This window comes from Pongo abelii, chromosome 7 (genome assembly GCF_028885655.2).
Source record: "Pongo abelii isolate AG06213 chromosome 7, NHGRI_mPonAbe1-v2.0_pri, whole genome shotgun sequence".
Classification (NCBI taxonomy): domain Eukaryota; kingdom Metazoa; phylum Chordata; class Mammalia; order Primates; family Hominidae; genus Pongo; species Pongo abelii.
Genome location: NC_071992.2, coordinates 96,298,576 through 96,313,975, shown reverse-complemented (window position 1 = coordinate 96,313,975; position 15,400 = coordinate 96,298,576). Strand labels below are relative to the sequence as shown.

General features: G+C 39.5%; 1 protein-coding gene across 1 annotated transcript in view; it reads left to right on the top strand.

Moving 5' to 3' along the window:
- The window catches only part of PAG1 (phosphoprotein membrane anchor with glycosphingolipid microdomains 1), a 148,638-nt gene that overhangs the window by 76,225 nt on the left and 57,013 nt on the right, over positions 1–15,400 (top strand). Inside the window, exon 3 of the mRNA XM_024251349.3 lies at positions 6,827–6,920. The gene's annotated coding sequence lies outside the window, so the exon portion shown is untranslated. The remainder of the gene's footprint in view (positions 1–6,826; positions 6,921–15,400) is intronic.

Genomic DNA, 15,400 nt, shown 5'->3' with positions numbered 1-15,400 from the left:
TTACATGCGCCATCGTTGCCCTCCCCAAATCTGAATTTGTTCTGACTAAAGCAGAAAACACTTTAGATGTTTAAACCTACCCTGCAGTCCACTGGAGCACATCACTAATTATACTCTCTCTGTGCCTTGCCCACAGTAGTATCTTGCCCAATGCCAGCTGTGTTTGTTTGCTGAATCTCCCATGTTGAGATGTTATTGCCCCAGTGAACACTAGGATGACTACATCACATTCCAGCAATGTTATTGCCATGCAGATGTAGGCTCTGGTATCCCAAGATGATTCTCAGGCTCCCATGATCCTTACTCTTTGGCCTTCCAAGTTTCAGCTCTTTCTGTGTCTGTGTTACCAAGTGTCTGGGACTGAAGATCTTCTTTGGGTCTCATAGCCTGCGTTGGTCTTGCCAGGTGATCTTCTTGAGAACTATGGCTGTTACTCTGAGTCGCTGCTCAGTGGCTAGATTCTGTTGCTGTGACTAGACCTCCAGGATGGTAATGGACGACCCTCCTGACTTCACCTACCTATTTACTCTTTGCTGATAGCTTTGCCTCCGTGCGATAGCTGGGCCCCAAAAATCCCCACCCACCGCCACCACCGAAACCCAAATAAGGGATATTTCCTAAATCAGGTCCATGTTGCCTTGTTCCTTGGATGTTGTGCTTGGTTGCTGGGCTCCCCTCCCAGGTTGGGCTTTGGAGCTGCAGCAGGCCCTTCGCCTACTCTGCTCCTGTGAGCAGACCTGGCCAGGGACCCGCTCTCTTCTCCTGGCAGCCTTTGTGTTCTTCTGAGTTATGGCAGGTGGTACATGAAATCATATTCTTTGGAATAGAGAAGGAGCACTCAAGAGCAGGGGAAGAGGGACTTCTTTAAATAGGTGTCTTCCAGTATTTGAAAGGTTGCCATGTCAGGGAACTGTTGGACTTGTTCTGCATGGCCGTAGACCTTAAAACCACGACTCAAACAAGGTTGAAGCCACTAAGCCTCTGGAGCACAGAAGAACCTTTCTTACTGCCAGCTCAAATTTAACAACACTTCCCAGAGACAGAAAGGGATTCCTTGGGATGGAGGAAACCCTTTGTTGTGGCAGGGAATTCAGTATAGGTAGATTAGCAGGTCTAAGTTTTGTTTATTGGTTTATTTCCATTGCAACATAGATAAAGTATTGTATTTACTGGAATAATGTTTGCATGTGGGAAATATTGCTGCAGCGGTATGCCAATCATGAGCAACCTGTAATCCTACTCTCTTCTCTGTCTTCAGGGACTGTGAGTGAGAGAGGTTTTATTATAGCAACATCCTTGAGCCTACTCTGATTTTTTTAAAATGAATTCACTCAATCAGTGAATAAATATTGAGCAATTACTATATTCCAAGCACTGTGACTCATTCTGTGCTCAGTACATTGAAGTGTTCTGTTTAACCAAGTCCTTTTGACATTGCAGTTATAGATGAGACGTCATAGACATTGTAGAAAGGATTCAAGTATCAAGTGGGGTTGATTTATGGATGACCTTTAAGTTTCTTTTAAATTTGAGAATCTGTAATTGAGTTTCATGATTCTAGTCTCATACTGAGTAGTTATCTTGCCTCCACGTACAGTTTTTAAAAGTCAGACATGAATTTGGAGTAGATTGCTGAAGTCTGTTCTCCTCAATCCCTGTATTTGTCTACCCAGATAGCAGGGAGATACACTCTCAACATCATTACTCCTTCCCCAGAAGAGACTATAAGGATATAACCTTGAGAAAACACTTCTTTCCTTAGACCCTCCTCAGCACTGCCAGCCGGGGCTCAGCCCAGGCCATCTGTCAGGTGCACATCTCATCCCTCAGGGTTTCAGTGTCCCAGAATGGAGCTCTGTTTCAGTTCTGCTGAGTGGCTTTAGCCAGAACAACAGTTCAGGTTAGTTTGGTAAAAACACATCCTGAACTCCTGGAGTTCACTTGCTTGGGCCTTCTTATGAATGTCATCATTAGTATTAAGAAGTCACCAACCGTCCTCATGAAAACTGTCAGAGAGCCAGGTGTAACAGAAACTGCTGAGCATGGCATTCCATGGACAGGATATGTGGGTTTCAGGGAGAGGTCATATTTGACTAAATCGTCAGTATCAGAAGTCCTAAAATTCCATTCAGTGGAAAAAGAAATCAATATTGAAGGTATGGGATTTCTGTTTGATTGGGTCAATAATCATTTGCAGTGATTAACCTTATTTTCTCTATACCCTGATAACCTAATTATCTCTATCACCTTTGGAAATAATCAGCAAGATGAAAGGAGACCTGAAGAAGTGTTTGGTCTATCAGAATTATACTCAAGTTGTCCCAGTCAGGGCATTATAGTTTGCAATGGAGCTAGGTTATCTGCTTAGCGTAACAACTCCCATGATTCCAGCTAAAATTATTTTGGGGTTTGCCATTTTTTTTAAGATTGATCTGAAAAATGACTGATGATTATAACATCCAAATCCTTGGAATATTATTTTTCTTTTTTTTTAATTATTATTATACTTTAAGTTTTAGGGTACATGTGCACAATGTGCAGGTTAGTTACATATGTATACATGTGCCATGCTGGTGTGCTGCACCCATTAACTCGCCATTTAGCATTAGGTATATCTCCTAAAGCTATCCCTCCCCCCTCCCCCCTCCCCCCTCCCCCCACCCCACAACAGTCCCCAGAGTGTGATATTCCCCTTTCTCTGTCCATGTGTTCTCATTGTTCAATTCCCACCTATGAGTGAGAATATGCGGTGTTTGGTTTTTTGTTCTTGCGATAGTTTACTGAGAATGATGATTTCCAATTTCATCCATGTCCCTACAAAGGACATGAACTCATCATTTTTTATGGCTGCATAGTATTCCATGGTGTATATGTGCCACATTTTCTTAATCCAGTCTATCATTGTTGGACATTTGGGTTGGTTTCAAGTCTTTGCTATTGTGAATAGTGCCGCAATAAACATACATGTGCTTGTGTCTTTATAGCAGCATGATTTATAATCCTTTGGGTATATACCCAGTAATGGGATGGCTGGGTCAAATGGTATTTCTAGTTCTAGATCCCTGAGGAATCGCCACACTGACTTCCACAAGGGTTGAACTAGTTTACAGTCCCACCAACAGTGTAAAAGTGTTCCTATTTCTCCACATCCTCTCCAGCACCTGTTGTTTCCTGACTTTTTAATGATTGCCATTCTAACTGTTGTGAGATGGTATCTCATTATGGTTTTGATTTGCATTTCTCTGATGGCCAGTGATGATGAGCATTTTTTCATGTGTTTTTTGGCTGCATAAATGTCTTCTTTTGAGAAGTGTCTGTTCATGTCCTTTGCCCACTTTTTGATGGAGTTGTTTGTTTTTTTCTTGTAAATTTGTTGGAGTTCATTGTAGATTCTGGATATTAGCCCTTTGTCAGATGAGTAGGTTGCGAAAATTTTCTCCCATTTTGTAGGTTGCCTGTTCACTCCGATGGTAGTTTCTTTTGCTGTGCAGAAGCTCTTTAGTTTAATTAGATCCCATTTGTCAATTTTGGCTTTTGTTGCCATTGCTTTTGGTGTTTTAGACATGAAGTCCTTGCCCATGCCTATGTCCTGAATGGTAATGCCTAGGTTTTCTTCTAGGGTTTTTATGGTTTTAGGTCTAACGTTTAAGTCTTTAATCCATCTTGAATTAATTTTTTCATAAGAGCTTTATTTAGATGCAATTCACATACCATACAAGTCATCCATTTAAAGTACTACCATCAATTTTAGGACATTTTCATCACCCCCTCTCCCCTAGCCCTAAGGAACACAAATCTACTTTCTCTCTCTATGTATTTGCCTATTTTGGACATTTCTTATAAACAGGATCATATAATATGTTTTTTTGTGACTGGTTTCTTTCACTTAGCATGTTTTCAAGGTTCATCCATGTTGTAACATGTACCAGTATTTTATTCTGTTTTATGGCTGAATACTATTCTTTTGTACGGATATACCACATTTTGTATATACCCATTCACCAGTTGAGGGGCATTGTTTCTACTTCTTTGGGTATTACAAATAATGCTTCTGTGAATATCTATGTGCAAGTTTTTGTGTGGATGTATAGTTTCATTTCTTTTGCTGTATACCTGGGAGTGGAATTGCTGGGTCCCATGGTAACTCTCTGTTTAACATTCTGAGGAACTAACAGACTGTTTGAAAGCAGCTGCATCATTTTACATTTCCATCAGCAGGGCATGGGGTTCTGATATCTCTACATCCTCTTAACACTTGTTATTAGCTTACACATGTTTATTATGGCCAAGTGCAAATCACTAGGAAGGTATGAAGTGGTATCTCATTGTGGTTGATTTGCACTTTGTTGATGGCTACTGATGTTGTGATGTTGAGCATCTTTTCATGTGTTTATTGATTATTTGTGTGTCTTTTTTGGAGAAATGTCTCTTCAGATCCTTTGCCCATTTTTGGTTGGGTTGTCTTTTTATTATTGAGTTATAAGAGTTATTTATATATTCTATATATAAGTCCCTTATCACATACGATTTGCAAATATTTTCTCCCATTCTTTGGGTTGTCTTTTCATTCTCTTAATATTGTCCTTTAAATTACAAATGTTTTTATTTTAATGAAGTCCAGTTTATCTGTTTTTTCTCTAGTTGGCTTGTGCTTTTGGGGTCACGTGCCTGTGCCAAATCTGAGCTCATGAAGATTTAGCCCTTCGGTTTTTTTTCTAACAGTTTTGTAGTTTACGCTTTTACATTTAGGTATTTGATCCATCTTGCATTAACTTTTTCTGTGGTCTGAGTTAAGGATCCAACTTTATTCTTTTATATATGGCTGTCTAGTTGTTCCAGAACCATTTGTTGAAAAAGCCTGTTCTTTCCCCATTGAATAGCCTTGCCAAAAACTCAATTGGCCATATAATTGAAGGAATATAAATATATGGGTTTATTCCTGGATGCTAAAGTATTGTTCTGTATGTCTATCCTTATGACTGCACCACAGTGTCTTGATGACCTTGTTTCCTTGGAATATTTTTAAGTCGCAAAATGTATATTTTGAAAATTCAAAACTGTGCACCATTTTTATATTATTAAATTAACTGTCAAATCTTGTCTCCAATTTTCAAATCAGGATCTTACTCATATCTGGTAATAGAGAAAGCACATCCAAACATTATTTTTAATACACATTTATAGAATTTGACATTTTTAAAAAAATTGTTAATTCTTTAAATTTTACCTTTTAACTGCAGCAATTTGATTTAGATAATTAAATCTTGCTCATATTTCTGGCTAATTCAGGAGAATTCCCTGGATTGACCATGATGACAAGAAAAAGTGAAGAGGTTTATGGTTGGAATCCACATCTAAATATATCTGCATGGCAGGGGTTCAGAAGGAGGCTTGACTTGAAGTCCAATAAAAGAGTGGAACGATGGCTTGGGAACTCACTTGTCTATCAAGCCCTGCACCCAGCGAAGCACTGTCTCCTAGTTGATGAGATTGACAGCAGAAAGACCTGGAGTCGGCTTAGAAGAAGACAGCCCATGATTGTGTGTCTTGTTCTGATCTTTTTAAACTTATTAAAAGAAAATAATAATGTAGCTAAATGCAGTGGCAAACAAAAGACAGCAGTTTCTCACTTTCTAACTGTCAGGGAAACAATAGATATACCTCAAGATAACATAAATATTCTGCTGACTCTGCTAGCAGAGAAAGCAACACACAGTCTAAGATGATAATATGTGTTCTAACAAAAGAACGTCAGTAGATGCAAATCTAGAAGGCTCATGTTCCACTCCGTTTGTTATGTCAGAAATCAGGAATTATGCCTCAGTTGGTTAAAATGATTGAGAGGTTCTGAATCTTAGTCAACAGCCAAGATATTCTCCTTAGAGCATAAACACAGCCGTTCTTTCATCCGTTCGTTCGTTCATTCATTCATTCCGTCCCTCTCCCCTCCTCCCTTTCTTACTGCACTTGTCATGGTGTCTTATGTAAAGTAAGTGTTCAATATGGGAGAGACTTATTTGAGGATGGGAAGAGAACTAGAGAGGAAGGGGGGCTGGAGGAAGGGCTAGGCACCAAAAACAGCAGAACAACAGGTAGGATTGGGGAGCTGTTGAATCAGGAGGGAGAGCGAGGGAAGTCGACCATGTGGCCTCTCTTTTCTGAACATCTTCCCCATTTCCACAGCAGAATGCGTGAAGGGACAACTCAGGGCTAGATCTGCATGTCGTCCAGGTGACACTGTTCACGCTGCACCGAAGTCTCCTTCTAATAAGAAATGTTCAGAACTGAATCACAGCTTACCTTACCAAAAAGTATAAATGCTCTTTTCAAACAAATCACTCGTTTTATTTCAAATTCAGAAAACAGTTATTTGAATTTTAGTATCACTGTAGTAACACAGAAGTTCACTTGGCATAAACTAGGAAAAATATGGAAAGAGCAAGTAAATTGATTTGTATTTGATTAGATACTTACTTGGCTGTTTTTTTATTAAAAATTTTTGGGTGGATGGGGAGATAGGAAGTTTTTTTTATTTTTGGGTGGATGGAGAGATAGGAAGTTTTTTTTATTTTTGGGTAGATGGGGAGATAGGAAGTTTTTTTTATTTTTGGGTGGATGGGGAGATAGGAACTTTTTTTATTTAATTATTACTGTCTATAGTTGTGCCTCTACATTTCAGTTTGCTTTGTTCAGGAAGGAATATAAGAATATAAATCTCAGTGTTTGGCATAAGTACACTAGCATTTTTACAGTGAACTGAACAAGTATCTTTCACAGCGTATATCCATCTGCCTTTTTTTCTAACTTTCCCTCTCTTTGGCTATAGGCCAAGAAAGAAGAGCGAACTCTCACCACAGCATTTCAAAGGGAATACATTGCCAGAACTTGGAATACTCTTCTGGACAAACATTTCCTCCAAGGTAAATATTATCATTGTACCAATAAAGGGACACATCATTAGAATTTTTGAATGGCAGTGGTACAGCACAAAGATTTAATTGTTTAGTCTCATACAGACCTAGAGTGATATGAGAGAAAGAGAGAGAGGGAGAGAGAGAGAAGAAAGCAGTGCTGTGGAGGTATCCTGCAGCCTCTTCTAAACGTGTTACCAGGAGAATGCCATCAGAATCTGGGAGCTCACTGAGCTGTACGAAAAATGTGTGGGAAATGAGGAGGAAAGAAGAGGCTGGCCTTTTTTTTTCGTGTTACAGATACTCGTGAACACAAAAGCCAGCGGGGTTCGATTATGAAAATAACATTTCATCCTTTATGAGGAAAAAAATGAGTAGTTTCCTTTAGAGGTTAAAATAAAATATATGCTGTATTCATGTCACAAGAGGGGAAAGCCTGAATCATAGTATTTTACACCAACTGAGACAAGTATGAAAGATTTTAAGGAACTCCATGTTCTTCTATGAAAATACCTGCTAAGTAAGCCTTTAGTAAGCTTTTCATTGGTTTGTGAGAAATGCTTCATGAAGTTCTTGTTTTGGAAATCATATCTTTAATGCCTCTTGTGGGGAGGGGTGTGTGTGTGTGGGGTGTGTGTGTGTGTGTGTGTGTGAGAGAGAGAGAGAGAGAGAGAGAGAGAGAGAGACCAAAGAAGGATCTGTCAGCATGATACTATATGTTTCAGAGGAGTAACTCTAGGCGCTTTCTTTGTGAATCATGAGCTTAGTGGGAATAAAGGCTTAACAGAAGCAGCTGAATTCATAGTCAGCTTTGGCATTCATGGATTAGCTGCCAATATTTTAGCACAAATTGCTGTGTCATTTCTATGAAGTTCCCCTGTCGCTGCTCAGTCTGTAGCTAAAAGCTGTCTTATTTTATCTGATGAAACACCTGTTAAAATTTTATCTGATGAAACACCTCCTTCCTTATAAAGATATTTGTGTACCCACACACACAGAAATGCAAAAACGTGATCCCCCTTAAAAGAAAATAAACTTGTCAACTTTCTCTGTTTAGAAGTTAATATGATACGGTTGATACTACCTAGCCCTTAGTGTTCTGGAAAGCAGTTTCAGATTGGCCGGGGGAGAGTCCTGTTTTCCTCCTCGGTCCTCATCCTGGTTATTCTCTTCTGAAGGGCTTGGGGTGAGGGAAATGTAGGCTGTACATTAGAGGAGAATTTTGTGATACTATTCATTCTCTGTTCTGACAGAGAGGACATTGTTTGTTCACTGTAATAGGCTTGGCAGGAATCTGTGCTGTGCGTACAGAATGGGAAAATAGCAGAGCAGTGGGAAATCTCAAAATTCTAAGCAGCAGATCAGCTTAGAGATTTTGCGAAAATCTATTTTAATAGCTTCTCATTACTGTAGACGTAAGTCATAATTTGGGGAAACAGTTTTCCTTTCAGTGATAATTTTCTTCACATTGCATTATGCCTGTGTTACATGAAAAAAGTCTTTAAGATGCAGTATGCCTATCCAAGTACTGTAGTAACAAGAATTAAAATCATGGAAGTTTAGAAATGCTTGATGAACACACTAGACCTGCTTTGATATTGCCCTTTGTACGTCAGCATTCACATTGGTACAAATGAAAATTAGCCTATGTACGTCATCTGGTGGTTCACAGAAGCAAGTGTATGCTGCCAAAGTTAAGAGAAAAAAAAGACGCATTTAAAGATGTGTATTGAGGTAAGAGGTGCACTGCTAGTGAGAGGGAGCCATGCTCCAAATGTTCAAAACTTTAAAGGCAACAACTATAAAAGCAAAGGCTCAAAGCAGCATGCAAACCCTGAACTGGAAACTGAGCTGGCCATGACTGAGGCCTGGCATTTCTGCTTCTTGAGGCTATGTGTTCCCACCTCTCCCTGAGCACAGAGACTGCGCAATATGATGGGCCCTGATAGCACCAGGTGTCTGGGGACCTCGTGTGTGTGCATGTGTGCCAGGCTGCTGTGTTCACAGACAGTATGTGAGCTAGAGAGTGGGAGAGCCTGCCCCACACCCAGCAGCCCCGACAGCAGCTGTAGGGGACCCTCGTCTTTAGGCTTAAAGAGAAATTTATCATGGCTGCCCAATCTTGGCCTATATTCTTTTCTTTTTTTTGAGATGGAGTCCCGCTCTGTCGCCCAGGCTGGAGTGCAGTGGCGCGATCTCAGCTCACTGCAAGCTCCGCCTCCCATGTTCACGCCATTCTCCTGCCTCAGCCTCCCGAGTAGCTGGGACTACAGGTGCCCGCCACCATGCCCAGCTAATTTTTTGTATTTTTAATAGAGACAGGGTTTCACCATGTTAGCCAGGATGGTCTCGATCTCCTGACTTCGTGATCCGCCCGCCTCGGCCTCCCAAAGTGCTGGGATTACAGGCATGAGCCACCACGCCCGGCCTCTTGGCCTGTATTCTTAAGAACAGCTCCCTGGATATTTTTATAAAAACTACATAATATAAATTATGAGACTTTTAAAATTCTATCTGTGGTAGTGTCAGTATACAGTAGAGCATTGGATTATTGCAAATCCCTTTTTATGTAGCCTGCGTAAGGGTTAATCTTATGTAACAAAAGCAGGTCCTTTACTCCACCACTTGTGACATGATTCACACATATCTGCTTTGTTGTTTTTAAGTTTCTCAGTCTTTTAAAATGTATTTGTTAGACAATCTTTTTGATGATGCATTTGTTTGTCTTTTTAAAAATGTACAGAAATTGGCCAGCTGTGGTGGCTCGTGCCTAAATTTCCAGCATTTTGGGAGGCCGAGGTGGGCAGACTGCTTGAGTCCAGGAGTTCGAGACCAGCCTGGGCAACATGGCAAAACCCTGTCTCCACAAAAATTAACCAAGCATGGTGGTGCATGCCTGTAGTCCCAGCTACCTGGGAGGCTGAAGTGGGAGGATCTCTTGATCCTGGGAGGCAGAGGCTGCAGTGAGCTGAGATCATAGCACTGCACTCCAGTCTGAGTGACAGAGCAAGACCCTGTCTCAAAAAAAAAAGTATAGAAATATATTTATATGATGATATTTTCAAGTACATCACAAAGATAGCAAGAAAAAATCACCAAGGCTTGAATAAGCTCCCTTTATTCTTTCTATTTGGTACATTTTTTTGGTCTGTTTTTCAAGCAGTTTTTATTTTATTGTTTTTCACAGCTAAGTTAAGGATTACTGAGGGACGTGAGGTCGAGGCAGGGACAGGTTCTCCTGCTCCCTCCAGGGGCTCCTCGGAGGCGCTGCCTGCAGCAGCAGAACTGGCAGGTCCCTGGAAGACACCTTCGTGTGCAGGGTAATTGCTGGCCCATCTGTGACTCAGCAGCCATGCCTCCTATCCTGCCTGCTTGTTCCTTTCCTGCGGAATTTCCGGTAACCACTGAGACCTGATCTTTAGCACACACCAGTGACAGCTGGGGTCTCCATAACCTGTGACCACAGTTCGCCAGAAAGCTGGGAGAGCCTGTAGGCAGCTAAGTCAGTGTGGGCACGGGCCTCATGCGTGTCATCATCATGGCTCGGGGGAGGATGCCCTAAAGCAAGGCATGCAAGGGCCTTGTTTCACCAATGCTATGTGTCACCATCTAGTGTGAAGGAAAGTGTTTATCGGTGGAGGGAAATTGGAGTAAACACTTAATGACACTGTTTTATTTTGGGGTTTTTTTGTTTTGTTTTTCTGAGACAGGGCCTTGCTCTGTTGCCCAGGCTAGAGTTCAACGGTGCTATCTGGGCTCACTGAAACCTCTGCTTCCCAGGTTCAAGCAATTCTCGTGCCTCAGCCTCCTGAGTAGCTGGGGCTATAGGTGAATGATACTATTTTATTTAACAAACATTTATATTGTACCTACAGCGAGGCAAGCACTGGTCTAAGCACTTGGCAAGTATTAAACTTTAATCTGCCCGATCACCCTATTACTATTATTAACATTCCTGTTTTACCGCAGAGGAAACTAAAGCTCAGAGAGGGTAAGTGACTTCCCAAGGAAGGGTAGAAACAGCATTGGCGTCTACTCCAGGGTCTAGGCATTAGGGCTCCATGCATCTAAACATGGGTGTCTCCTGGACCATAGCAGAGCTTGCTTAACTGTCGGGCCCCTTTAGGGTCTGTAAACACACACACTGCCCCCACAGAGGTACACACACCATGTTATGTTGTCATTTTTGGAACTCTGTCCCCATTGACTGATGGCATTTGCTGCAGTGGAGGAAGAATTTGTCATCCCTGTCCTTCTAGAATTCAAAGTGGGTGCGGACTAATGTTACATGGTAAACAGGATTCCAGGCACCTCCTCCCGTGGCTGTCAGGGTGAACTGCATCCTGTGACGTGCCTGCAGAGGAACGCCCGAGCAGCATGTGGAGAAAGGACCAGGGTACTGCCCTGCCCCTCCTTTACAGCTTCTTCACTGGTGGGTCCTGGGCCCTTTGACATACCATGGCCCTGGGCACGGCGGTGTAGCACGACCTGCCAGTGTGGAGAGCAGCCACTCTCCAGGATGGACATTTGACCATTCCTCCCTCCCCACTGCCATGGGGATTTAGACAGTTGCTCCTGGAGGCCTTGTCTTAACCCAGAACTTCCCAAAGTGGAATCTGAGGACTTTTATGGGTGCAGCTCTCTCTCATTTGGGCGCCCCCAAAAGAGAAAAGAAACAAAGGTTTATTCATGGTTGGATATGTTTGGGAGACATGGGTTCAGCAAAATTAAATTGATTTACTTATGGCAGGATTTCTCAGAATTTTCTTGTGACTCTCCAAAGCAACATGTAGAATGCAGAATGTCCTAAATTTTATATTTTCTCAAGTGGGTGAAAATGTCTGTCAATATCATTTGGTCAGTGTTGTCTTAAGGAGAGGTAAAAAAAAAAAAAAAATCCACTGTCACAGGAGGCAAACAGATATTGAGGGAAAATCAATAAGCTACATTTGAGGTCTCTAAATTCCAGTCCCTTTTTAAACTGATAGCTATTGGGACCTTAGAGCCTGAAATTTCTCATTTGTAAAATATGGAGGATAGAACTGAATTATCCCTAAGCTTTTTTCATCCTTATAAGCTGGTGACTGTTTTGTTCCAGAAGAGTTTTAAGAATAAGATACAATACACAACACATCAAATGAAAAATTGGTGAGGGTAAAATGAGGCACAGAGTATGTAAGGTAGAAAAGATGGAAGAAGGAGGGAAGTTATTATGCAAAATACATTCTGTGAAATCCTTCGTAGTTAGTATGATAGAACCAAATTTGGTTCTATGCTTTCTAAGGAACAGTTTGAAAAGGGAACTATGACCATAGCTTTGTAATTAACAGACTCCTAAACTAAAAACAAACATTTTCCTAAAAGAAACAACTGTTCCCAGTTTGAACAAATTTTTCCCATGGCTTTTAACTCTGTGGTATGGCCCTTTAGTCTTTTAGGTAGAAATTTCAGCTCTGTGGTGGGATGGCACCAAGATTTGGAACCTCAGTAGATACACTTCATAGGTCCTGTGGATACATACATTTAATATACATCATCTTCATTTACGGAACCATTACATGTTGTAGCCCATCCCAACTTGCGTATATGTGGAGGTGTTTGAGTCTTGACTCTGGACTCCGGAGTATTCTCTAGATCCTGGAGGGGCCGTGTGCCAGGAGCCCGGGGGTGTCAGCTGCTCTCCAGATGGCCTCCTTTGTGCATCCTCACATCAGTTCTGGGTGCACCCTTCTCCTTCCTGCATCTCTAACTTAGCATTGGCCGAGCCTGGATCGGGGTTTCCAACAGCCTTTTCACAAAATCACTGCGATGCAAAGCTGTCCCAGGGATTTTATGCTGTTCAGGGTGGTAAAGGTTCAAACCTAGGTTCTACTTTTTAAATAATTATTAATAAATAAAATGATTACTTAAATACGTTTTAGAAAATGATACTGCTTCAGGACCTCTTAACGTATGTGAAGCTATTAGTGCCAGGCAGATGAGTGAACATGCTTATGATTCACATAAACACTGCAAGCCCCCATGGGGGCTTTAATTAGTTTTTATAATTAGTCATTTACTGTTACTTTATACATAGAATGGATAACTGATTACAGACAGTAAGCAGAAGAAGCAACTGATGTTGTGACAATTATCATTTGCAGTCATCTGGTCAAAATTCTTACAGACTTTTCGTGGTGTAGATAATGTTTTATTTCCTAAACTGGGTGTTTATTTCCTAAACGTGTGTGTTTATTGCATTATTCTTTTAATCTTAAATATCTTAATGTATTTGTAGAGTTTTATATTAGTCTATTAGGACATTTATATGGTATAAAATTCAATGTTGATAAAAGGAAAAGTAATGATAATCATATATAATTTGGCCTTGATTTATTAGAAATAAATATCACTCATACCCTCTCTCTTTCCCTCTCTCTCCCTTTTTCTCTCTCTCTCTTCTCTCTCTCTCCTTACGTTGTTCCTGATAAGCTGACAACAGAGTCAAATGAAACACTAATATATATATACTGCAGAGAAATGCATACAAACAGCAGCCTAAAGCTTTTTTATCTTGTCTCATTATTTTATAATTAAACACAAAAATTATTGTAGGTTGATTATTTTTGTCCAACATGCAAGATTACCAAATATTCATGAATGAAAACTTTTATCTCTTTATCTATCATGACATATTAATTGTAGCATGAAATTTATATAATTGGTCCCAAAACCAAGTATATGCCCATTTGTCATTTCAAAAATTTGTCTACAAGTCATGCATTTCATTACATGATGAATTTAAAGTAGACTAAGTAGCACATCACTGTTAAATAAGAAAAAAGTCAAACTAGAATTAGTAAAATTTGTATTTAAATGAACTTGTTAATGTAACCTTTAATAATAATTAACTTAAAATCAAGTAATTTTACTTAAGTCACTTTTTATGTGCCATAAAAGTTTAAAATAATTAAAATATCTTCCATGGAGATTTGCAAAAATTTATGCAAGTCAAAAAACATGAAATCTTTAAAGAAGCCAGGAAAAGATATTAAAATAATTATTTGTATTCAATTTAAAGAGAACCTTGCTGTTCTGGAGTAGATTACTGGTAATTGGATCATATGAGGTCTGGCCAGTTGCAGAAGGGAGATTAAAGGCCAATGGGATAGTCAGCTGATTTGAAGAAAATGTTATAAAGCAGTTCTTGCTGTGCTTTGCCCTGTCCACATCATAGAAAAATCTCCTATAATTTCCTGTCCCAGCTCTCAGTAAAAATCAGGGATCACCTCTTCAAATGAATACTAACCTTAAATATGTTATACTAATCCCTATACTGTTGTTTATGTTCTCTTTTTATTGAAGATATACATAGATATTAATACTATTTTGAAATGCCAATTATAAATTAGTATAATTTTCCCAATAATATATGGGCATTATTGTGAAATGAAATACCTTTTACCTTTAATATATTGATTTATGGACACTATTGTGCCCATATATTATTTACAAAAAATATAGTAAGTAAATTTTACATCTACTATTACATCCAAATGTGGCTAACAATTCAGAATGACTTAGATAAGCATCGTTATTTTCCAGCAGTATTGACATTGCTTGGCTGTTCCAATTGTTAATTTTAAAACCCAACTGTTATCAGACTAACAATGATTTAATAAAACTTTGGTAAATGTCTAAAGGAGACTTTCAATAAATATGATCTAAGGAAAAAGAAATATACAGAAATGAAATAACTTTTACATTTAATTAATTGAAGTAAGTTGCAACATTTTTCTGAATTGCAGTTAGCTTTCATTTTCAGACTTTGGAAGAACAAGTCATTTGTACCAGGAAGTACATGGTAAAGAACTATGTTTGGCAACTTAGAGAACATTTTTAGCATTTGAATTTCCCTATTTATAGTACAGCATCAGGCATAGTAAAATGTTTGGCATTTCTATAAGGGATGCAAATGCCTTAACATTCACTGTTGTGATCTAACAATTCATTTCAGAGTAAGATGAATCAGTCTTGTTTGGAAAATGTTTTACACAAATACTGGCAAGGAAACTATCACTGCATTTCTGTGGATTTTAAAAATGCAGACTCCTCTAAAGTAAATGGTGACAAATTGCACAATGTTTTTTCTTTCTTCTGCGTTACCATGCTTCTATGTGAACTGACTTTTATTACTTTAAATTCTCACACTACTCTGCTACATTTCTTGCTTTTTAGATTTTGTTAATCCATGCTGGAATCAGAAACTCTGTTTCCAGGTCCTTCTAAATGTCAAATTCTTTTTAACCTAACCTTCCTTTAATCCACAATGTTTTCCTCATAATTGAAACCACAGATTACTTCATTAACATCTGCCCTTTTCTTTTACATTAGAGAACGTGAGAATTGTAATTTGTAGGATTTTGCCCTTAATTTGCTACATAGAAGAGAAATACTCATATTCTCCCTCTTTCTCTCTATCTCTCTCTCACACACACACACACACAAAC